The 26,343-nt window shown below is 35.5% G+C and overlaps 1 protein-coding gene across 1 annotated transcript in view; it reads right to left on the bottom strand.

Moving 5' to 3' along the window:
- Positions 1-26,343, bottom strand: part of LIN7A (lin-7 homolog A, crumbs cell polarity complex component) — a 144,403-nt gene that overhangs the window by 94,837 nt on the left and 23,223 nt on the right. The window lies entirely within an intron of this gene.

Consider the following 26,343-nt stretch of genomic DNA (forward strand, 5'->3'; position numbering starts at 1 on the left):
TCCAATAACAAAACTAATTCATCAATTTTGCCTCTGAGGTGCTTCCTTTCAGTTCAACTTTTCCTTTCCCATTTCAGTTTGTCATAGCTACAACGTTACATGTATTACTATGATGAATGGATTGCTGTGTATCTCCGCAGTTTGTCTATAAACTTCTTGAGGGTGGGAACTTGTCTGGTTTGGTTACCATTGTATCCTCAGGGTATGGTATATTATAGTGATTAAAATTAATGCACTTTTTCCATTTCACTGCCATTGCATTATTTCAGACCCTCATCATCTCCCCTCTGTCCAATTGGAATTATTTCTTCTCCTCCAGCCTCTTCAAATAGTCCACAAAGTTATTTTCCTAAAATAAAAGTCTGATCATGTGCCAATCTACCAGCCTTTAGAACAGTACTAAGCAAGAGTTTTCAATAACAATTATTTTAAATGCTTCTCTTTCACTTAACAATATCAAAGGTTAATGTATCAAGAAACATGTAGTCTTTTATAGACATAAAATTTAAAATTCCCTGGATTATTTCATATTGCCAAGAGAAAATAATTCAATAAAGAGTCATTTAAAAATACTTATGGGTGATCTCTTCTACCCTTGTCGCTACAGTAAATAACTCACTGAAAAGCCACTTAGGCATTTATGTTATAGGACATGAGGTTTTCGATTCCTAAGTGCCTAGCTCCAGAAAGCGTCCCACATCCCTGCCATCAGCTTATAAATTTATCCATTCACTCATCCATCCAGTATTTTGAGTTTCTGTTATCAATGCTTGGTGCCAGCTTAACAAGAGTATGATACTCCCTTTCAAAGCTCACAATCTAATGAGAAAGAAATATAATAGCACAGCCACCTTCAATAAAATTGTTAGCACCTCAGAATCTGGGTGGGGTTAGCATAGGTGTAAGTATCTAACTGAATAAAATAACAAAAAGTGACTTGGATGGGGACTGTCTTTGAAGTAGTAATTTTGACTGCCAATCGTGGGCCAAAGTAGCACAAATCATTAAATCAATGTGACACTGCCAGTTTCCAAAGTCTGTCTTTTAGTACATAAACAGGAAGTCTACATAGTCAACCGGACAAAACCAGACACTTCCGTAATCAATAAGGTACCAAGCTGAGATTTTATGCATTTCTAACTGCAAAAGATACTCTACCTAGGCTGCAGTAAGCCATGATTGCACCACTGGACTCCAGCCTAGGAGACAGAGTGAGACCCTATCTCTAAAACAACAACAGAGACAAAAATTCTACCTAGATGCCCATGGATGCATGGAACTCTCAGAGCTCTTTTTTTTTTTCCCTAAAACTCGCTCTTCTTTTCCTTGGTTCCATATTTCTAAAAATTTCTTCCCCCAAACAAGCCATCCTCTCAAGCAAAACTATGGTGTTTTTCACACTCCCCTTGCATACAGATAGTCGGCAAGTGCGGTAGATTCTATCTTGGAATTGCCTTTTGTAAAGAGCCCTATCACTCTCATGGAAGTCTTCATCATTTCTCACTTGCAGTACTGGAACATCTCCTAACTGATCTCCTTTAAATTAGCCTTCTTTTTTCAGTCCATCTGCCACATTGCTTCCATAGTAATTATCCTGAATGGTAAACCTAATTATTATTCTCCTGCACATCAAACCTTCCCTGGCTTCCCATTCCCTACAGAGTAAAGTTCAGAGCACTTAGGGTGACATATAAGGCCCTTAACAGCCGACTTCTTCTCGCTCATCTCAGAACACCTCCTCCTGTCCATCCTACAGTGGGGCCATCCCAAATTTTTGCTATTTCTAGGACATGCCACAGAATTCCACACCTATGTTTCGGCACATGTCATCACCTGTTCCTGAAATGCAATTCATTCATTTACACAGTAGTGCTAGCCCTGGGCTGTGCACAGGAGACAGTGGTGAAGGAGATAGCCCCTTTCTCTTGCTTTCACGGAACTCACAGGCTTGAGGAGCAGGGGTCACAGACATGCAATAAAGTGGGTGTGTTCTATAAATGAAGCACTACAGGCTTGTCCATGGAGGTATAACAAAGACATTTATCATCATCAAAGAAGTCAGGGAGGATCTATTTGTGGAAATAACTGCTAAGCAGAGTCCTAGGTAGGAGGTGTAAGTGGAGAAGGAGGGAAGAATGTTCAAGACAAAGGGAATAAATGCAGATCAAAGGCTTGTTAAGAGAGTGTGGGATATTCAAAGAAATAAAAGGCGTTTATTATAGCTAAAGCTGAAAACAGGGTGAGAGTAGAAAGAGATGAGTGGCGAGAGATGAGGTAGACAGAAATCACATCATGGTGGGTGTTCAAGGCCATATAAGGGCAGACTTGGCTTAAAAACTATCTCCTCAACAATGTCTTCCCTGACTCTCTGAAGCAGCTTCAGTTGCTATCATGTCTGCATTTCCACAGTTCTTTGTTCACTCATCTATTATAATAATTACTACCCTCTGTTTGCACGTACATCTCCCTCCTTTATCTCTGTGAATGTATACACTTCTTCAGATGTCAGAAACAAAATATCTCATTCATTGCATCCACAGAATTCCACATCCCTGTGTCTTGGCACATATCATCCCATGTTCCTAAAATGCAGAATACCTAACAAATATCAAGTGTTCAATGCATATTCGTTGAATGAATGAGGGATTAATTGATGAGACTGGCTCAGGAAGGCAGGTGTTAGAGGTCTATGTCTGTGTGAACCTGTAACTTCTCATGAATCTAGAACTCCAGATTATTATCAGCCTTGGTTAAGCCTTGCTTGGATCTGGACTAGGAGAAAAAGGCAAGCCTAAATCTGCAGGCTGAAGAGAATTAGAGACTACACTGGGTGAAGTCCAGCAAAATTGAAAATGATACTATCCTGAATATTTTTAGTAGTTCTCAACCTGGGCTGTGCATTGAAATTATCTAGGGTGCATTTAGAAGTTATTAATGCCTGAGACCTATGCCAAACAAATTAAACCAGAATCTCCAGAACAGTGGTTTTCAACCTTAACTGCACATTAAAATCAACCAGAGAGGCTTTAAAAAAACACAAATGCCTGGGTCGGTCCCACCTGGAGAATTTCTGATGTGATTGGCACAGAGTGGGGGGCTGGGCATGGGGCTTTTTAAAGCCCTTCAGGCGATGCTAAAGTGCAGCCAAGGTTGAGACCACTGCTCTAGTTCGCATGGGTAATTTTAAAGCCCCTGTGTGATTCGAATATGCAGCCAGGGTTGAGAACCTCTGATACGTATTATTGGTTCTAAACACGAATGTGTTTAAGAATCACCCAGAAAAGATTATTGAAATGCAGATGCCTAATCCTTACCCCATTTGAGAGATGTTGATTCAGAAGGTGTGAGGATAAGACCCCGGAATATGCCTTTTAAGCACAAGTTCAAAGTGATCCTTAGTGATTGTTAGTTTACAGACCCCAGAGAGAGAAAAGTGAACGAAATGATTTTTTTAGGTTTCTTTCATTCCAGAATTCCAGAAACCCTTGTACTCTCTATTATTCTTTAATACAGTGTGTAACATGGTGCTGAATGGGATTCTTTGAGGAGTTTCAGAATGATTCATAAAAGCCCACAGATGACAGCAATTAGTGCTAAGGAGGTCGTTAGCAAAGGCTGCTCATTGGAATCACCCGTGAAGTTTTTCAACCTGACCTACTACCACAGACCAATTAAACCAAAATCTCTAGGAGTGGAATCTACTAAACAAGTTGTTGTTTTTTTAATTTTTGTTTTTTAGCTTCCATATGATTTCTAAGACCATCAAAAGCTGAGAAAAATATTGTTCAAAAAAGAGCCATCAAGGAAACCAGACATGTCTCCATTAAGACTTATAAAAGCTGAGCCAACCCTTTTTTATTACACCACAGGCCTTTCCCAGTCCTCATAAGAGGTCATTGGGAGATAAGAGAAAATTCAAGAATTGTTAAATCATTAATTTGACACAGTACTGGGTCTTTTGCTTCTCTTCCAACAACTAAGTAAGGAAGGCTCTGACAGAAACAGTTGTAGCTAGTGGGCATGCCTGAAAGAAGGGAGGCTAGCATCTCTTTCCTCGTGGCATAGGCAATGAACTTGGTGACCCGCTTGCCCTCTCTGTCTGAGCAGAGGGAGACAGCTAAAAAGCAGTGCCCAATGGAGCCTAAACCATCTTGGGGTACCCCTTAAGCCATCTAGTGGGTACCCCTCCAAGGGAGTCTTGTAGTATAATGTCAGGGATACACAGCAAGTGGTAAAAGCCAACGGAAGTCTGAAAACCAGAAGTGGGAGAGATCAAGTTCCTCCAGCCAGGCCTAGCTGTTTTGGAAACAAATAGGTGGGAGTGATAAACGGATGTGAGGCTGGAGTTTTAAACAGAATTCTGATTCCCTTAAGTTCTATAAGAATATCAGAAACCTGCAAGGCTAGGTTCCAGAAGGAAGCAAAAGAAGGCTTCGAGTCAGCAACATACTTTTATTCTTAAATCCATTGGAATAAAGTGTGTGTGGTTTATTTATAACAGTTCCCTTAGGTTCTTGTTCAGAACCTCCTGATGCTTGTTTTATGAAACTCTTCTATCGCATTTGATTAGTAGCAAGAAGTTTGCGTTTACTGGTATAACTCAGATCAAGAGGAATATTAGATAAGAATTGGGGAGGCTGCCAGGTAAGCACAACGAAAGCAAGAAGGATTATTTTCCTAGAACCTACTCCTCCTATTGTCTGCCACCTCTGATGAATACCACTCTCCCAATGCATGAGGCAAATACTTGCATATTACACTTGCCCCTTTGCTCTCCCTCACACTCCCTCACACTTTCATCACACTTCTCAGAATGGGGCCCAATTTAAAATTTATGCATTGCTTATTTCTAGAATTTTCGATTTAATAATTTTGGATTGCGATTGACTGAGGGTAACTGAAATTTTGGAAAGTGAAACCACAGAAAGCAAAACTTCAGATAAGGGGATATTAAAAATTGAGATTAAAAAAAGAGAGGGAGAGGTGGAGCCTTAAAATCTGTTCTTTTAGTACTCATCTCAGATGATTCTGATGGAGGAAGTGGTTCACAAATGCACTCTACAGATCACTGAGTTTAATACATGGTCCAGAACAAAATGAGTTAATGGCCATCATTTAGTCAGTGCTTACTTGTCTTACTTAGATCATCATGTAAAATCCTTACTATTATATCAAGAGATTACTATTATTTATACTGCACAGTTAAAGAAAAATAAAAACAACTAAGGCTCAGAAAGATGAATCATCTGGCCCAAAGCTATACACCTAACAAATGGAGAGGCCAGAATCCAAAACCAGCTGTGTTTGACTCCAGTGCCTGTGCTCTTGTTTATTCCTCTACCCTGCCACAGAAAAGGGATTCAAAATAAAATAATAAAGATATGGCAAATTTATTTTTTAGATACTGCAACATGGACCATTGTGAGCTTGGGCAAACAGTTATAACGCTGCCGAAAGCCTCATAATACATAGTATTACCAATGTGTTTATAGTGATAACAGTGGATCATTGAAAGATGATCACATCATCATCAACTGCCTGATAGTAAAGTGCCACATTGTCAAAAGACTTCCTTCAAAATAGCTGGAACATTATAAACAAAACAAAAACAAGAATAAAATATTGGAACTTAAAAATATTAGAATTTAAAAGGGATGAGCTTACAGTGATCTAAAAGAGTTCAATTATTTTTTCATTCTCTTTTTTTTTATTATACTTTAAGTTTTAGGGTACATGTGCACATTGTGCAGGTTAGTTACATATGTATACATGTGCCATGCTGGTGCACTGCACCCACTAACTCGTCATCTAGCATTAGGTATATCTCCCAATGCTATCCCTCCCCCCTCCCCCCACCCCACAACAGTCCCCAGAGTGTGATATTCCCCAGTTAGAATGGCAATCATTAAAAAGTCAGGAAACAACAGGTGCTGGAGAGGATGTGGAGAAATAGGAACACTTTTACACTGTTGGTGGGACTGTAAACTAGTTCAACCATTGTGGAAGTCAGTGTGGCAATTCCTCAGGGATCTAGAACTAGAAATACCATTTGACCCAGCCATCCCATTACTGGGTATATACCCAAAGGACTATAAATCATGCTGCTATAAAGGCACATGCACACGTATGTTTATTGTGGCATTATTCACAATAGCAAAGACTTGGAACCAACCCAAATGTCCAACAATGATAGACCGGATTAAGAAAATGTGGCACATATACACCATGGAATACTATGCAGCCATAAAAAATGATGAGTTCATGTCCTTTGTAGGGACATGGATGAAATTGGAAAACATCATTCTCAGTAAACTATCACAAGAACAAAAAACCAAACACCGCATATTCTCACTCATAGGTGGGAATTGAACAATGAGATCACATGGACACAGGAAGGGTATTTTTTCATTCTCTAATGATGAGTTTTCATGAACTCGATTGACATTTAGACTGTGGAATTTGACTTATGACGCATCCAAAGCTGGAACATGGATAATGATGCAGCTGGGTCATTTAAAGTTACTGTTCACTAATTCCACAAAATGTGTTGAGCACTCAAGCTAACAATATGAATTATCTATCCCAAAGCCATCCACAACCCTCTAATCGCTTGCCATCTTCTACTACAGAAACTGAAAAGAGAATGCACTTCTTTTTCCAGACTCTACTGCAATTTTGCAAAGTTGTTTTAAGTGTAAAGTCACTGGGTATGGCTTCCAGGAAGGCCTTTGAAATGTACAAACTTCTGGCATAAGCTTTCAACATTTTCATCTTTGCACCCTTCCTCTTTCCCCTTTCTTTTGACAGATATAATGCCTTGAAGTGCCTTGGAGGTAAAACTCCCATTTTGTGATCACGAAGATAACTGCCATGTGCTAAGGATGGTGGAGTAGGAAGAAGGAAAGGACACAGGCCTAATGTCCTCGCTGAGCTGTTGTACTAGCCCTGAACTGTCCAACCCCATGATTCTTGTCTGTGAGAAAAAATATATGCTTCACTATTTGGTTATCTGTGGCTTTCAACCAAATACAAGCTAGCTGCCAGGGGAGCAGGTGACTTTACAGGTGCTTTTCTAGGTTTCCGGGATAATATTGATGCTATAGAGACACTGGAACAACCTACAGTGGTCTTTTGATTAAGATCGTCATGGAAGCCAATCTGGGAAAGGTCTGGAAAATGACCTTTGGACTGAGACTGGAAATGTCAGCCATGTAAAGATCCAAAGAAGGAGCATCCAGACAGGAGGACAGAAAGGGCAGAGATGCTAAAGTGAGGGAGTAAGCCTACATGTGGAAGGTCAGACAAAACCAGTGTTGGTGGAACACTGTAATCAAGGCAACAAGCGATAGTAACAGTGATGTTCTGGTAAACAAATAACACTGGCTACTGACTTATTACTAGTTTTTTGAGGTGCCTAAAAATTTTACCAAATAATGTTCAGTTTAAAAATCTAATACAACGACAGCGCATGTGTACCAACAACATAAAATAAATGGTAAATAATGCTTTGTACTTCTATCACTGTGACATGAAAGGAAACTGTCAATTTAGAAGTTACTAATGAGACATGACAATCGATGTGTCCTACTCATCTGACCCTCATCTCTGCTTTAATCTGCCAACAAGTTGCCGTGTTCGTCAAATGCAGACTAATTGGCAAACCCAGAGAAGAACTGGTTCAAGTTAAATGTGTTCAAATTTTAAAAATTTACTCAGTATGCTATTGAAAATACCCAACTTTATATTTGTTATCAAAAACTAAATGATCATGGGATTTGGGACAACACTGAAGTGTATCACAAAAAAAGTCTGACAATACTAGAGTCATGAATTTATATAACGACAAAATCCTGGCATTGACTGCTCAAAGTGTTTGTCAGACCTACTGCAACGAACAATATATGATACAAAATGAAAAACTATAGTTCTTAAGAGATTCTCTGGAGGTACTTATTTCATTTGAAATTGATTACCTACCCAATAAGCAAATCTTTAGGTATACAAAGCTTAAGATGCAGCCTTCTTTGTTAAACAATTGCTGTTATGTGGTTAAAGTCAGTAATGCATTCCCAGTTTTCCTAGGAACTATATTTAGCATTTTTTTCTGTTTCTTCTTTCCTGTTTTTTTTTAAAATCCTTCTTATTTTCTTTCCTAAACAGCTAAAACTGAAGTTTGATTTGCCTACTACTACCCGAGACATCATGAAATCAAGTTTTACCTTCCTTTCTGTTTCAGCTTTCATTTTTTTCTTATTATATTTGATGTCTTTCCTTTTTTCTGTATTTTTACCTCACTTTTGTATTTAATCTTGTACATATGTTTTTACATCCTTACAGCCAACTATAGCCTTATTCCTAATCCCAGTGAAATTAGCTTATTTTATTTTTTCTTGTTCCCAAAAATGTAATCTGTTTTTACACATCTGAAGGAAGTTGAACAATCTACTGCCTGCCCTTGTTAGGCTAAATACTAGAACACCTGTTTCCTATCAATTTTGGTGTCCAGCATGGAATCGTGACAATTGCAGACACCTGAAAATTGTTTGTTGGGGCCAGATGCGTAATCCTGTAATCCCAGCACTTTGAGAGGCTGAGGTGGGTGGATCACTTGAGCCCAGGAGTTTGAGAACAGCCTGGCCAACATGACAAAACCCCATCTCTACTAAAAATAGAAAAATTAGCCGGCGTGGTGGTGGGCACTTGTAATCCCAGCTACTCGGGAGACTGAGGAGGAAGAATCACCTGACCTGGGAGGCGGAGGTTGCAGTTAGCCAAGATCGTGCCACTGCATTCCAGCCTGGGCGACAGAGTAAGACTGTCTCAAAAAAATTTAAAAAATTGTTTCTTGAATATAATTGATTGCATTAAGTCAAATATTAAATATTGATTTATTATTTGCAAAATCAAAATATTGCCAATATTTTCCCTGATTCTGTAAGTTGTTTGTTTACTGTGTTGATAGTTTCTTTTGCTGTGCTGAAGTTTTTTAAGTTAATTAGGTCCCATTTATTAGGTTTTGGTTTTGTTGCAATTGCTTTTGATATCTTTATTATGAAGTCTTTGCTGAACCTATGTCTAGAATGTTATTTCCTAGATCACCTTTCAGGGTTTTTAAAATTTTAGGTTTTATATCTAAGTATTTAGTCCATCTTGAGTTGATTTTTGTATGTGGTATAAGGAAGGGGTTCAGTTGCAATCTTCTGCATATGGCTAGCCAGTTATAACAGCACCATTTATTGAATACAAAGCCTTCTCCATTGCTTGTTTTTGTCAACTTTGTTGAAGATCAGATGGTTGTTGGTGTGCAACATTATTTCTGGGCTCTCTATTCTGTTCTATTGGTCTCTGTGTCTGTTTTTGTACCACTATCATGCTGTTTTGGTTTCTATAGCCTTATAGTATAGTTTGAAATTAGGAACTGTGATGCCTCCAGCTCTGTGGCTTTTTTGTTTTTGGTTTTGCTTAGCATTGCTTTGGCTATTTGGGCTCTTTTGTGGTTCCATGTGAATTTTAAAATAGTTTTTTTTTTTCTAATTCTGTGAAGAATTGTAGTTTGATAGGAATATAATTGAATCTGTAAATGGCTTTGGGCAGTATGTCCATTTTAATAATATTGATTCTTCCTATCCATGAGCAGAGAATGTTTTTCCATTTGTTTGTGTCATCTCTGATTTCTTTGAGAAGTGTTTTGTAATTCTGATTGTAAAGATCTTTTTGCCTCCCTAGTTAGCTGTATTTCTAGGTATTTTATTATTTTTGTGGCAGTTGTGAATGAGATTGCATTCTTGATGTGGCTCTCAGCTTGAATGTTGTTGGTGTATGGAAATGCCACTGATTTTTGCGCATTGATTTTGTATCCTGAAATTTTGCTGAAGTTCTTTATCAGATCAAAGAGCTTTTGCACACAGTCTATGGGGTTTTCTAGAATTATAGAATTATATAGTCTGTAAACAGGGATAGTTTGACTTCCTCTCTTCCTAATTTGGATGCCTTTTCTTTCTTTCTCTTTCCTCATTGCTCTGGCTAATCCAGTACTATGTCGAGTAGGAGTGGTGATAAGGCATCCTTGTCTTTTTCTCATTTTCAAGAGGAATGCTTCCAGCTTTTTCCCATTCAGTATGATGTTGGCTGTGGGTTTTTCATAGATGGCTCTTATTATTTTGAAGTACGTTTCCTCAATGCCCAGTTTGTTGGAGGTTTTTAGCATGATGTGATGTTTAATTTTATCAAAAGCCTTCTCTACATCTATTGACATGATCATATGGGTTTTGTTTTTAGTTCTGTTTATGTGGTGAATCACATTTATTGATTTGTGTACATTTGAACCAACCTTGCATCCCAAGGATAAACCTTTTTCAATCGTGATGGATTAACTTTTTGATGTGATGCTGGAGTTAGTTTGTTTACATTTTGTTGAGGATTTTTGCATTTATGTGTATCAAGGGTGTTGGCTTGAAGTTTTCTTTTCTGTTGTTGTGTTTCTGCCAGGTTTTGGTATCAGAATGATGCTGGCCTCATATAATGAGTTAGGGAGGAGTCCCTCCTTTTCAATTTTTTTTGGAATACTTTCAGTAGGAATGGTACCAGTTCTTCTTTATGTATCTGGGAAATTTTGGTCATGAATCCATCTGATCTTGGGCTTTTTCTGGTTGGTATGCTGTGTATTACTGATTCAATTTCAGAACTTCCTATTGGTCTGTTCTGGGATTCAATTTCTTCCTGGCTCAATCTTGGGAGGTTGTATATTTCTAGGAATTTATCCATTTCCTCTAGGTTTTCTTTTTCTTTTCTTTTTTTTTTTTTTTTTTTGAAATCGAGTCTCGCTCTGTTGCCCAGGCTGGAGTGCAGTGGTGCGATCTCCACTCACTGCAAGCTCCGCCCCCAGGTTCACGCCATTCTCCTGCCTCAGCCTCCCGAGTAGCTGGGACTACAGGTGCCCGCCACCATGCCGGGCTAATTTTTTGTATTTTTAGTAGAGACGGGGTTTCACCGTGTTAGTCAGGATGGTCTCCATCTCCTGACTTCGTGATCTGCCCGCCTCGGCCTCCCTCCTCTAGGTTTTCTAGTTTGTGTGCATAGAGCTATTCATAGTACTCTCTGACGGGTTTTTGTATTCCTGTGGAGATGGTGGTAACATCCCCTTTGTCATTTCTAATTGTGTTTATTTGGATCTTCTCTTTTTTTTATTTATTGGTCTAGGTAGCACGCTTTCCATCTTATTCTTTCAAAAAACAAGCTCCTGAATTTGTTGATCTTTTGTCTGTTTTTTCATGCCTGAATTTCCTTCAGTTCAGCTCTGATTTTGGTTATTTTTTGTCTTCTGCTAGCTTTGGGATTGGTTTGCTCTGGTTTCTCTAGTTACTCTAGGTGTGATGTTAGGCTGTTAATTTGAGATCTTTCTAACATTTTGATGTGGGCATTTAGCCCTATAAAATTCCCTCAACACTGCTTTAGCTGTGTCATAGAAATTCTGGTATGTTATATCTTTGTTCTCATCAATTTCAAAGAATTTCTTGATTTCTGCCTTAATTTCATAGTTTATCCAAAAGTCATTCAGGAGCAGGTTAATTTCCATGTCGTATGGTTTTGAACAATTTTCTTAGTATTGATTTCTATTTTTATTGTTCTGTGGTCTGAGAATGTGGTTGATATGATGTTGGTTTTTTAATTTGCTGAGGATTCTTTTATGGCAGATTGTGTAGTTGATTTTAGAGTATGTGTTATGTCTGGCAAGATTGTTTGTTGAATAGAATTGATTGTATTAAATCAAAATTTCATATTCTATTTATGTAAGTATTTGTATTCACTAGTTAACAATGATACCATGTCAAACTCTATTTAACAACATTTAGAATTCTTACAAATATGAATTCTAAGAAGATGAGGATTTAGGAACTGGACTCCATCTTTTTATAATGATTAAATATAATTGTCTAAGTGAAGCAGAAAAGAACCGAAGGGTATGACTTGAAAATAGATTGGAGTTCATTTTATTAGCACTTATGAAAATTTTTAGGGAAGTAATTTTTTAAGCTTTCTGGGGAAGATATTTTAAAGTACATTATCCAAACTACAACAGTTTACATGCAGACAAACTTTTTTAGAAAATGAATATGATGGGCACTTAGGCACTACCTAATTAAGTACACTAGAAGTACAGCTGTAGGAATAAAATAAAACCACTATGTAACAGATTAGCAATATGATATAACTCAACAGTGCACTGCTGGCTTCCCATCCTGTCCATCCACACTATTCCTTATTTACATTCCATCTATGACCTCAATTGATTTTAGATGCAGCTAGGTGGAAAAACAGAACACCTTTCACAGAGCTTCAAGTTTAATTTAATTCGAAGTCTATGTATTTTACCTTTTCTTCCCTAATTTCTTATCGGTCTAATGATCTCTCAATAAGTTAAATAATTATTGCTGGCATGTTAAAATGCAAGCCACAAATATATACCAGTTGTAATATTTCCCTAACTTAGTACATAAAAAACAAACTACCTTTTATATTGGTGGTGTTCCATCTGTGCGCATTGTAAAACTTGAGAGATTTTTTTCCCTGTAATTATTATCAGTAAATCCCAGTACCCTTTTTTAGTGTTCAGGGAATTGGAAGAGAAAACCTATCAGGAAATTGCTGAAGAGACACCCCATCAATTGGGGTGTTTTTGGAGAGTTTGTTATAAAGAAACTACAAATTTAACTTTTCCTGTCCTCAAATACATCCTATACTAGCAAATGGATGAATATTTTTATCTAAACTGACACTTTGATATATAATTCTGCTGTAAAGCTCCTTAATAATGTTTCCTCTTTTACCTTATCATTACTGTATCATACTGTCATCCGTTTTCTTCATTATTTTGAGAGTTGTATGATGAGGTTAGTGTGGTGCTATCTACATATTTAAGGGGTAATTAGAGGGCAAAGTAAAGCTTGATGTTTGCAGAAGTTGTTACGGTGAATAGTACATCTATTTTGTTGAGAACATTATCACTACAGGGCAGTATAAAAGATTATTTATAGTTATTTTTTGTATATAGTGAAAGGCAGGGGTCCAGCTTCAGTCTTCTGCATATGACTACCCTGTTATACCCAGGACCATTTATTGAAGAGAGTGTCTTTCCCCCATTGCTTGTTTTTGCCAGCCTTTTTGAAGATCAGACGATTGTAGGTGTGTGGCTTTTTTTCTGAGTTTTCTATTCTGTTCCATTGGTCTATGTGTCTTTTTTTTTTGGACCAGTACCAAAATGTTTTGTTTAATGTGGCTTTATGGTATAGTTCAAAGTCAGGTAGTGTGATGCCGCCAGCTTTGTTCTTTTTGTTTAGGATTGCTTTGGCTATTTGGGCTCTTTTTTGGTTCCGTTTGAAGTTTAGAATAGTTTTTTTCTAATTCTGTGAAGAATGTCATTAGTAGTTTGAGACGAATAGAAATGAATGTGTAAATTGCTTTGGACATTATGGCTATTTTTATGATATTGATTCTTCCAATCTACAAGTACGGGATGTTTTTCCATTTATTAGTGCCATCTCTGATTTCTTTCAGCAGTGGTTTGTAGTTCTCCTTGTTGAGATCTTTTGCTTCCTTGGTTAGCTGTATTCCTAGGTATTTCATTTTCTTTGTGGCTACGGTAAGTGGGATTGTGTTTTTGATTTCACTCTCAGTCTGGACATTGTTGGTGTATAGAAAGGCTACTGGTTTTTGTACATTGACTTTGTATCCTGAAACTTCACTTAAGTCATTTATGAGCTCTAGGAGACTTTTGGCAGAGTCTTTAGGATTTTCTAGGTATAGACTCATATTGTCACTGAAGATATATAGTTTGACTTCTTCTTTTACTATTTGGATCCCTTTTATTTCTTTCTTTTGCCTGTTGCTCTGGCTAGGACTTCCAGTACTATGTTGAGTAGGAGCAGTAAGAGTGGGTGTTGTTATCTTGTTCCAGTTCTCAGGAATGGTTTGACCTCTTGCCCATTCAGCATGATGTTTTTTGTGTGTTTGTCATAAATAGCTTTTATTATTTTGAGGTATGTTTCTTCAATGTCTAGTCAACAAACATTGAAGAAACATACCTCAAAATAATAAAAGCTATCTATGACAAACAGACTAGCCATCAAAGAAATGTACTGCTTTAATATTTAAACATTATCAAAACATTAAAACATTAAAAACCAAGTGGAGTACTTTATTTTATAATAATAAAATAAATTAACAACTGAGAGATAAAAAATTAAATGTAAGGGGCACAAGTGCAATTTTATTACATGGATATATTGAATAGTGGTGATGCCTGGGGTTTTAGTGTAGCTATTATTGTCTGATTGATGTATGTTGTACCCATTAAGTAATTTTTCATCACCCACCCTCCTATCCTTTCAAGTCTCCAGTGTCTGTTATTCCACACTCTATGTCCATGGGTACACATTATTTTAACTCCCACTTATAAGTGAGAACATGTGGTATTGACTTTGTTTTTTAGTTGTTTCACTTAATGGCCTCCAGTTCCATTCATGTTGCTGCAAAAGACATGATTTCATGATTTTTTATGACTGAATAGTATTGCATGGTGTATATATACCCCATTATCTTTACCCAATTATTCACTGATAGACACTTAGGTTGATCTTTGCTATTGTGTGATAAACATACAATTGCAGGTATCTTTTTGTTATAAAGATTTTTTTTTTTCCTTTTTGTAGATAACCAGTAGTGGGATTGCTGGATCAAATAGTAGTAGAGTTCCATTTTTGGTTCTTTGAGGAATCTCTATACTGTTTTCCATAGAAGCTGTAGTAAGTTACAGTCCTATCAACAATGTATAAATGTTCTGTTTTCTCTGCAGCCTCATCAACATCTGTTATATTTATTGACTTTTTAATAGTAGCCATTCTGACTGATGTATGATATATCTTACTGTGGCTTTAATATGTATTTATCTGATGATTAGTGATTTTGAGCGTTTTGGGATTTTATAGAGTAAGTATAAATCCTAGTCCTAGACTTTAGATATTTTTCTATGTTTATAACAATCTTTTAAACTTTTTTCTATGTGGGCAAGACCATCACTAAGCTTTTGTTTTTCTAAAATTAAAACGAAAACTTATGAAAATAACTCAAAATAATATAACTAAATTAATAATTTTAGCTTAAATAAGAGCATATAGTTGTAAAATTTATTTATTTTTAATCAACAAAAAAATTGCACACACATTATATACAACGTGATGTTATGAAGCATGCACATACTATGGAATGGCCAAACTGTGCCAATCCACATATGCATCAACTCACATGCTAGTCATGTTTTTGTGGTGAGAACACTTAAAATCTACTCTCCTAGTGATTTTCAAGAACACTATACAATGTTACTAATTAAAGTCACCACATTTAACGATAAATTTCTTAAAGTTATTTTTTCAATCTGAAATTTTGTATCCTTTGACCTAAATCTCCCTAGCCCCCACCTTCTAGTAACTACCATGATAGTCCCTGTTACTATGAGATGAATTTTATTGTACACATAAATGAGATCATGCAGTATTTGTTTTCCTGTGTAGCTTGTTTCCCTTAACATCATGTCTTTCAGATCCATCATGTTGTTGCAGGTGACAGGATTTTCTTATTTTTCAAGACTGAATAACACATGAAAATGTGGTATACATACACAATTGAATATAGGTTGAATATCCCTAATCCAAAATTCTTGTGACTAGAGGTGTTTCAGATTTTGGATATTTTTGATTTTGGAATATTTATATATACATAATGAGATGTCTTGGGGGTGGAACCCAATTTTAATCATGAATTTTTTTATGCTTCATATATACCTATACATGTAGCTGAAGGTAATTTTATGCAATATTTTTAATAGTTTTGTGCATGAAACAAAGCTTGTGTACATGAGATCAGGTGTGGAAATTTTTATTCACATTTTTTTTCAAAGATTCAGCAATTAGTTTTGTGAAACATCTTTTGCTCCATGATCATTTACTTATTATTACTTGCTTTTATCTGTATTTTTTCTTTATAGTTTGACTAGCTGAGTGTGTGTGTGTGTGCGTGTGTCTTTTAATGATCCTACATTTTTCACAATTCCAATCTAGTGACATCTTGCTTCTTTTCATATAGATATCATTTCTTTCTACCACTTAATTTTGATATCTTCTTTAAAGTAAGTGTTGTTTATAATTTTAAAATTTCCAAGGATTTTTTTTTTCTTTTGAGGCAGAGTGTGGCTCTGTCACCCAGGCTGGAGTGCAGTGGCATGATCTCAGCTCACTGCAACCTCCGCCTCCCGCGTTCAAGCAATTCTCCTGTCTCAGCCTCCCAAAGGATATGGTTTTAAGAAGATTATACTTCTGCATTTTATATTTTAATTTTGTTATACATTGGTCAGAGAAAATTACCAGTGTTATTTCTCATTTTGGATTTTAATAGCATTTTTGGAGTTACATATGGTAAATCATCCACAGATGTTTAAAAATAATAGATAATACAGACACAAACATATATAATATATATGCTAAAGCTTGTTAAATGATTTAATGAAGTCTCAAATAGCCTTATTTTATTTTATCTCCTTGAGCTGGCAATCTTTGAGAAACTGGTTGAATTGCTAATTTTTCCCACTAACAGTTTTTGCCTCATACACATGTATTTCAAAGCTATGGGGCTAGGTACATAGTTGGCTCTAGGTTTAGGATGCTAATGGCATCTTGGTAACATTTCTCTAAGTTAAATATCACTCTTTCACATTTAATTTTGGCTTGAATTCTATTTTGACTGATATTTTAATATTATATTGCTGTATTTTTGTGTTAACTTTTTCCTAGTATTTCATTTTCTATTTCTTTATTTTCAAACTTTCTTTTTATGATTGTCTCTTTTTCATAGCAGCTTATTATTTTCTTGGTTGTCTCTGGTATTTATTTTCTAAAGCATATAATCAAATCATTCCATTAATTTTATATTCTTGGGGATAATTTATTTTAGATAAGTTCTTTCATAAAGATGGGAAGTCCTCAAAGAGCTAGTATTTTTTTGTTTTTATTTAATATTTGTACTTAAAGATTTAGATTAAATTGTATACCTCCATAATAAAATTGGTATTTTCATTCTCTTGTCAGTAGATACAGTTTCTAATAATAAGAACCTGTTTCTAGGGCTAGGTGTGCAGGTGTCTAAAGAATGGAGTGTTCTGCAAGGAAAAATGAAGAGCTGGTTTGTCACTGGGTGTGACAGTACAGTCACTCCAGGTCTTTGAAAAGTGTCTGAGAATATTGCTATGCCTCTTTTCCTATCTCAGCTCTCACTCTACTATTTGCATGTCATACTTCAGAGAAAAAGCTGGGGCTTTAACTAGCAGCAAGTGCTGCTGTTTCTCAGTGTAAAGAAGTGAGAGAAGATAGAGTGGATTCACCTAGTGATTCCAATTCAGTTATCAAGTGTTTGATCCAGGACTGTCTTTCACCTGTTGTCTTTGAGTTTATGGTTTTTCTTGCTTTCGTCGGGAGTTGGGGGGTTTGCCTTGCACTTGCTTTCCCAGGTTCATGCTTTGGGGTTCCTTTTTCTAAGAGCCACACTTTGTGTCTGGCTCCTGTCTAATCACTATGGCATCCTGACACAGTGATTAGAAAGGAGCCAGACGCAAAGAAGGGAACATTAGACACCATGGCCTTCCTGAGGGTGCAGGGTGGGAGGAGGTGAGGATTGAAAAACCACCTATCAGGTACTATGCTGATTACCTGGGTGACAAAGTTATCTGTAAACGAAACCCCAACGACACGCAATGTAGCCATGTAACAAACCTGCATATGCATCCCTTGAACCTAAAATGAAAATCGGAAAAAAAAACAAAGCAAAACAAAAAAGAACGGAGCTAGGAACTAGAAAGGTGGGGAAGCTAAGTTTTCAGGACAGATATTTAGGAGGGTGTCTCAAAGATCAGACTTCCTGGCTCCAATCTCAATTCAGTATTTGCAAATTGTGTCTTTTCAGACAATTCAACCAACCTAAGTTTTATTTTCAGTGAAACAATGATCATAATAGAACATACCTCAGAGTGCGTGCTCTGTGTGTGTGTGTGTATGTGTGTGTGTGTTGAGGATTAAATAAGAGAATTCATGAAAATACTTAGCATTGTGCCTGGCACACAGTGAATGCTTAATACATTTTACTGTGGGTGATAATTGCCATTATTTTCACTCATCAGTCTGATTTTATTGTGTGCTATCTTTCAGGAATTCTTCAAAATGTCTTGTGTGTAGTAACACCCTTTTTATCTCCAGTGCCTTTTAACATTTATTATTTGCTTTATATCTTTTTGACAGCTATGATGTTTGGAATGGGAGGCAATAAGGACATATGTGCTTAACCTACTATCTTGATTCAAATCTTCCTTTCATTGGCATCCACTTACTTGGAAAATGCATTATAACATTAAGGAAAGAACAATGGACTTGGAAGTCAACAGTCCTTGTTTCTAGTCCTAAAATTGTAACTGAAATTTTTGAAATTTGTTTAATTTATCTCAGCTTCAGCATCTTTATCTATAAAATGAGTATTTGGACTAGTTTATCTTTTCTGGCTCTAAAGAATAAATGCTCTGCCTAAAAGGATTGTTCATTTATCAAGAGAGCTATTAAATTAATAGAACACAAAAAAAGGCTATGAAAAAAAGTGATAGAGGGCAATGTGAGTTCTAGAGAGAATGGATTCCATAGAGTGTTACACCAACCTGGCTTTTTAGAGGAGAATGGAAAATGAAGAATGCTTAAAGAGTAGGAAGAAATAAAGAGGATCCCTGTTTCAAGGGAAACTAGTAATAAATATAAGAAGGTAAAAGAAAAAGAATTATTTAAAAGTGTTCCAGACATACAGCCAAATTTAAATTCTTCTGTGTGCTTGATATTAATCAATCCGTATAGAATAGACAATTCAAATTGAAGCTACCCCAATGATAATCAAATCAGTACTCATAAATTTATAGATAAGCAAACCAAAACCAAGTAAGATAAAGTTATTGCCCATGACCTAAAAGTTGAGCATTTCTAAGTACTTAGCCTGAGATATCAGTGATGAAGTTAAAACCAGTACAAAGATACTCTGAATCCCAGGTCAGATCTTTTCCCCACTGTACTACTCAATATTTAATTAAAAATTTCCAGACTTGCTTTTTCCATTTTGTCTTAAATATAGATTTGTTTAGTTAAGATTTAAGAAATATAGACTTAGATTTAGTCTTAAAAATAGATTGCTATATATACAAACATGTACCAACCATGAGAATGATTCCAACATTTTCTAAATCAATACTCACATATCTACTATATCGATGTTAAAGGGTTATGAAATTCATATGTATAAGTAATACGAGTTGTAATAAAATTTGACCCAGGGGAAAGAGTCATTAAAATGACCTAAATAAATGCTACATTTTAATATATATAATTATATGGGAAGTATGTCTTATCAGAGTTAAATATCTATACACATATATGAGAATTTATTATCAAGTAAAATATAATTACTGGAGAGAGATGACTTAAGGTATTAAGACTAATAAGAGAGCTTACTGATGCAAGAAGAGCCATTTCTATACTTTTCTGCACTTGAGACAATAATGATAGAGAATAAAGTTTACCTTTTTAAAGCTCATACACAAAAGGTGATATTTTAAAAAACAACATTCTAATAGAATGATCTCAGTGTAGTTTCAATTTGCTTTTTTCTTCTAAATACTAATGATGTTGACTATGTTTTCATATGCTTATTTGCCACCTGTATATCTTCTTTAGTGAAGTATCTATACAAATCTTTCATTTTTTTTTAAATTGGTTATTTTCTTTTATTGTTGAGTTTTAGGAGTTATTTATATATTTTGAATACAAATACTTTATCGACATGTTTTGCAAATATTTTCTCCTAATCTCCTTGTCTTTTAATTTTCTTAATGTTATCTTTTAAAGACTAATACTTTTTAATTTATCATCCTTTTCTATTATGATACGTGCTTTTTATATTTAACCTAGGCAGTTTTGGACTAACTCAAGGCCTCAAAGATTTTCTTATACTCTCTATTTTAAAATAATATTGGTTTAGGTCTTACATTTACATTTTTGGCCCATTTTGAGTTAATTTTTGATTATAGTGTAAAGGATTGAGGTTCAATTTTTTGCATTTGGTTACCCAATTTTTACAGTACCATTATTGAAGAAAGCTAGCTTTTCCCCAGTGAGTTCCCCTGGTACAGTTGTTCAGTATCAATTAAGCACATATTTGTGGGCCTGTTTCTGGACCGTATTCTATTTCATTGATCCTACATATCAATACTTATACCAAAAATCACACTATATCTTAATTACTGTATCTCAATAGTAAGTTTTGAAATAAAGCAGTAGTGTGAACCTTCTCTGTCTTAGTCCATTGAGGCTGCTATTGAAAATACCATAGGCTGGATAATTTATAAATCATAAAATTATTTCTCTCAGTTCTGGAGGCTGGGATGTCAAAGATTAAGGTGCTGGGAGATTCAGTGTCTGGCGAGGGTCCACTTTCTCACAGATGGCATCTTTTGCTGTGTCCTCGCGTGGCAGAAGGGGCAATGAAGCTACTTGGGACCTTTTTTATAAGAGCATTAATCCCATTCATGAGGGCCCCACCCTCATAACTTAATCGCATCCCCAAAGGCCCCACCTCCTAATAGTACGGCTTTGGAAGTTATTATTTCAACATACGAATTTTGAGTGAACACAAATATTTTTACCATAACACCTTTCAAATTTGCTCTTGCTTTTCAATTCTGTTATTCTATGTCCTCTGCATTTTTGTAAATTTTACATCTAATGACAATTTTTACTAAAAAAAAAAAAACCCTAAAAACACCTGTTGGCATTTTAATTGAGATTGTCTTACATCTGTGTATTAGGTTACTGTGAAAGTAGTTGCAGTTTTTGCCATTACTTTTAATAATGATTTGGGAAAAATTGACATCTCTACAATATTCAGTTTTCCAATCCCTTGAACAATGGTATATTATTTCATTTGTTCAAGTCTTTAATTTCTGTCAACAATGTTTTGTACTTTTAGTAAACAATTTTTGCACATATTGTGTTAAATCTGACTCAGTACTTTCCTGTTTTGATGATATTGTAAATATTACCTTTTAAATTTAGTTTCTAATTGTTTATTGCTATTATACAGAAATACAACTGATATTTTTAAGATAACCTTATATTTTCTTCCATTACTAAAGTCACCTATTAATTTTAGTAGCTTTTTTGGCAGATCCCACCGGATTTTCTCCATAGACAATCATATTGTTGGTGAATAAAGACAGTTTACTCCTTCCATTCAAATCTATATTACATATGTATTTCTTTTGTTTACCTTATTGTACTGACTAGGACACCTCATAAAATGCTAAGTAGAAGTGATGAGGGCAAACATCTTTGCCTTGTTCTCAATCTTAAGAGTAAAGAATTCAGCCTTTTACCATTAAGTATGATATCTACTATAGGTTTCTTGCAGAAACCCTTTATTGAGATAGCTTTCTTTTATTTTTACTTTGCTAGGTGTTTTAAAATCAGGAATAAATATGGAATTATTCAAATGCTTTTTCTACACCTATTGAGATGATGATATGATTTTTGTTATGGTAAATTATTTGGATTGATTTAAAATATGTTAAACCATACTTATCTTCTTGGAATAAACTCCACTTGATCAGAATACATTATCTTTTGTATGTGTATCCTTTTTGTGTATCTTCTGCTGGATTTGAGATGTTAAGATTGTGTTAGCCATTTGTACATTCATATCCATGAGAAATATTTATCTTAGATTTATTTTCCTATATTGTGTTTGTCTGGTTTGGGTATTTGTTAGGGTAATTTTGTACAACTAAAATGAGAAAAGTGATCCCTTTCTAGTATTTTCTGAAAAAGTTTGTGTTGAACTGATAGTATTTCTTTGTTATATGCTTGGCAGAATTCACCAATGAAACCGTCAAAGCAGGAATTATTCTCTGTGAAAATATTTTTAACTACAAATTAATTTTTAAAAACAGATTCTATTTATTCCTTTGTTGAGTTAAAACACCTGTCCAGAAGATGGAGGAAATATTTTGGGGAAAGTTTGCCTTGCTCAGTGCTATTCAGTACATATGTTCACTGACTCTATAATCAAAATTCAATCTTTACATACATGAAAATGTGTCAGAAAAATTTCAAATGTGATTTTAAGGAGGTTCTAGAGGGTGGAAGTTTGTCTATTTTTTTTTTTTTTTTTTTGGTGGGGAGAAGATGAGGTCTCACTATGTTGCCCAGGCTAGACATGAGCTCCTAGGCTAAAGAGATCCTCCCACTTCAGGCTTCTGGCAGTTGGGAATACAGGTACATGCCACTGGGTCTGGCTTGGAAATGCAAGCTTGGAGGTTGGGTTGTAGACTCTAAGCATAAGGGATTAATTTTAAAATTTATAAACAAGACATTTAATCATATGGAAAGGGATATAACACCTTAATATTTGACCAAATAACATAGTATTTACTTGCCAAATGAAAACAAATATAATCTTAGACCACTAGATTTCCTGAAAATTATTCTTGTACCTTTTCTAGTTGGGGAGTCATTAGGATCTAATTGACTCAAAATAAACAAGCAAATGCAATAAATTTGAAATGGCTCGTTCAACAAGATTTTGAATTTATAGTAAATAGCTTGGTATTGTTCCATTTGAGAGAAGATTAAATAAGCTTAGCTTTGTTTTATCTTTTGAACAAGATAAGATCCCAGTACTTAATTCACATTTTTTTAATGCAAGACAAATTACTCATACATAAACAAGTTTATTTGGAAGGCACTATTTTTCAAGTGGTATTAACATGAACTATTCCTGTCATAATTTACTGAGTATTTCTATCTTATCTTTAATAATACATACGTTGAATACGTTAACTCAGGTGCAAGTACTTCATCACATTTTATTAATGCTTTAAACATATTTATTTTTCTATTTATTAACAGATAAGAAAAAATTTAATAAGCCTTAGGAATTCCTTCTCTTATATGTGCATCTCAGTGTCAACACTTACTAATGCATATACACAATGCAAATGAAACAGGAAATTAGTATGCTGGTTTATCAAGCACCAATTCAGGGCAGCCTTACTATCTTTATCTGACATTTCCATAATGGAATGCAAATTCAAATGCCAAAGAAGTTTGAAAGCAGTGACTGAGAAAAACACATTGTTTACCTGAAAATCATTAGTTATATAAAAGGCATTATGTTCTTCTCATGTATGGGGGTTGGGGGGGGATATATAATACCTAATATAATAATTACATTCAAGAAACATTTGTAACTGAATTAGATATAAAATCAGTGTGGCTATTATTATCATTAATCATAGATCTCCTTTTAAAAATAGACTCTAGGCCGGGCATGGTGGCTCACACCTGTATTCCCAACAATTTGGGAGGCTGAGGTGGGCAGATCACCTGAGGTAGGAGTTTGAGACCAGCCTGGCCAACATGGTGAAACCTCGTCTCTACAAAAAATACAAAAATTAGCTGGGTGTGATGGCTCACACCTGTAATCCCAGCTACTCAGGAGGCTGAGGCAGGAGAATCCCTTGAATCCCAGAGGCAGAGGTTGCAGTGACCCGAGATCGCGTCACTGCACTCCAGCCTGGGTGACAGACTGAGACTTGTCTCAAAAAAAAAAAAAAAAAAAGAAAGAAAAGAAAAAGAAAACACTCTATAGAAAATATATGTTATACGTATGTTAAAATGGAAAAGATCTTAAAGGTTACCCACGCCAGTCTCCAGAAAAATGCAAAAAGAAATCCTGTATGTGAGCTCACCTCCATACCTGCATAAGCATTTTAGAAATTCTAAAACATTAATTTCATTCATATTAAAAATAAGGACAAAACACTCATGTTTCTTATTAAAAATGTTCAGAATTTATTGTTTTTATTTGCAATTAAAATGTCAAATGCAAGAATTCACATGGCAGAGAGTGAGTTGAAGAAAACACAGGTGCCTAATTCACAAGCTACAAAAAACAGTATAAAGGTGACCATCTGGGGAAAGCTGGCTGACTTAATTTTCCTATGAGCTTACCGTCTGTTCCTTATTTCTCTTCCAGACTCCATATTCTGACCTTGAAAATGCATCTACATATTTTGCTACATGCATTTCCTTCTAACCATAAATTAACAGGTATTAAATAGATCTAATTATGCAAAGGATATAATACAACAAAGGACATATTGTGTTGCCTTTTTCGTAATCTCAGTTTAAAAAGGTTTTGTTTCTGGTGATGACGCTTTTCAGCCTTTTAGCCATTCTATAAATTCCTACACTTTCCATGATATGCCTGCAAGTGCAGACAAGCACAGTTCTAAGAAACAAATGCTGCTTCTAGGAGGGTGGTTTACAAGGTGTAGAAAAAAGTTATATGTCTGAGAATGTGGAGACGAGGAAACGGGAGCCTGGGATTGTGATCTTGATGTGTTCGCAATGAATTATGAGGCAATACCAGCCGGAGAAAAGAGAAGGCTAAAACAGGGAGGAATTCCTGGCTTATCAAAAATCACCGACTGCTCAAGTACCCCGAGTATGCCAGGATTTCAGAAGGAAGCATCACACTTTACTGCCATAGCGAATACATATGCTGTGTTTATTAGGTTTTCTTTTTATGTCTCAGTCTGAACACTGACAATGATGCTAGTCAAATAAAACATACTTACTTTCAACTATTTGTTGCCACAGCTTTTCTTCAAGTAGTCTTTTGTTCTATTCTGCATTATTTTCTGAAAAAAATCTATAGCTATTACTTCTGTAATGTTGCTAATTCATGCTCTACTTACTTTGAGATTATTCTCTATCATTATATATTATTTGGCGTCTATGCTTCTGAAACTTGCCTCTAACTTAGAACACTTTTCATATATCAGAGTCCCAATTTATGCTTGGTTGTTTCCCCCACATCTTAAAGCTCATTAAGTGCTGAGCTAAACTGATCAACTTCATGGACCAACATGTTTCCTCTTTGACTTTTTCCTTTTCCTCATTTTCACCTCATATTAGTCAATAAAGCATGCCATCAAGATCTCTTTCTTCCTTTCATTCCCATTACTCCTCCTCAAGTTAAGATCAGATCATCCAGATTACTATAATAATAGAGTCCAATATCCTCAAACTATTCCAAAGAATGATCGGGTTCCATGAACAGAGTTTCATCGTCTGCATATTATGTACCATTTGGAGATTCACAAAGTATATTGTAGCCTACAGTAAAGAAACACCTTCAATTTTGTTTAACCCAGTGTTTGGGAAACCCATTATTTTCTAATTTATTTTACCATGAAACTTTTGTTCAAGGACCATCCAATAAACTCTCTCAGAGTAATGTTTATAAAGCACGAATCTTCCCCATACATTCAATCCCGCAACCAATTTTCACATTAGTTAATAAATACACCAGTCAGATTAGTTCACTTCCTTACTCAGAATTTTCAAACACTCTCAATCAAACACTCCCATCAAAAGAAGCTTATTAATCTGCAACCTGCATGTTTCACGTTATCTTTCATGACTTTCTTCATATTGATAGCTGCCCAGATGTTAAGCTTAGCATCCATTGTACTAAAACTGCCCACAGTCATATCAAATAAATAGGTACCATCACTTGGCAATGAATTAACTTTTCACACAGAACTGTGAGACTATGGGCAACCTCTATTAATAGTTTCTAATGGTCAGGATTGTGGCTCATGCCTGTAATCTCAGCATATTGGGAGGCTGAGGTAAGAGGATCTCTTGAACCCAGAAGCTTAAGACCAGCCTAGGCAACATAGTGAGAATCTGACTCTACAAAAAATAAATATTTTTAAAATTAGCTGGGTGCGGTGGTGAGCGCTTGTGGTCCTAGCTAGTCAGGAGGCTAAGGTGGGAGGATCACTTGAGCCTATTGCAACAAAAACAAAAATTGACAAGTGGAATCTAATTAAACTCAAGAGCTTCTACACAGCAAGAGAAACCATCAAGGGAATAAACAGACAACTTACAGAATGGGAGAAAATATTCACAAACTATATATCTGGCAAAGGTCTAATATCCAGAATCTACAAGTAACTTAAATCAACAAGCAAAAAAAAAAAAAAAAAAAAAAAATTAACCCCATTAAAAACTGGGTTAAAGGACATGAACAGACACTTCTCAGAAGAAGACATACAAGTGACTAATGAACATGAAAAAATGCTCATCATCACTAATCATCAGAAAATGCAAATCAAAACTACAATGAGATACCATCTCACACCAG

Source organism: Pan troglodytes, chromosome 10, assembly GCF_028858775.2.
Source record: "Pan troglodytes isolate AG18354 chromosome 10, NHGRI_mPanTro3-v2.0_pri, whole genome shotgun sequence".
NCBI classification, from domain to species: domain Eukaryota; kingdom Metazoa; phylum Chordata; class Mammalia; order Primates; family Hominidae; genus Pan; species Pan troglodytes.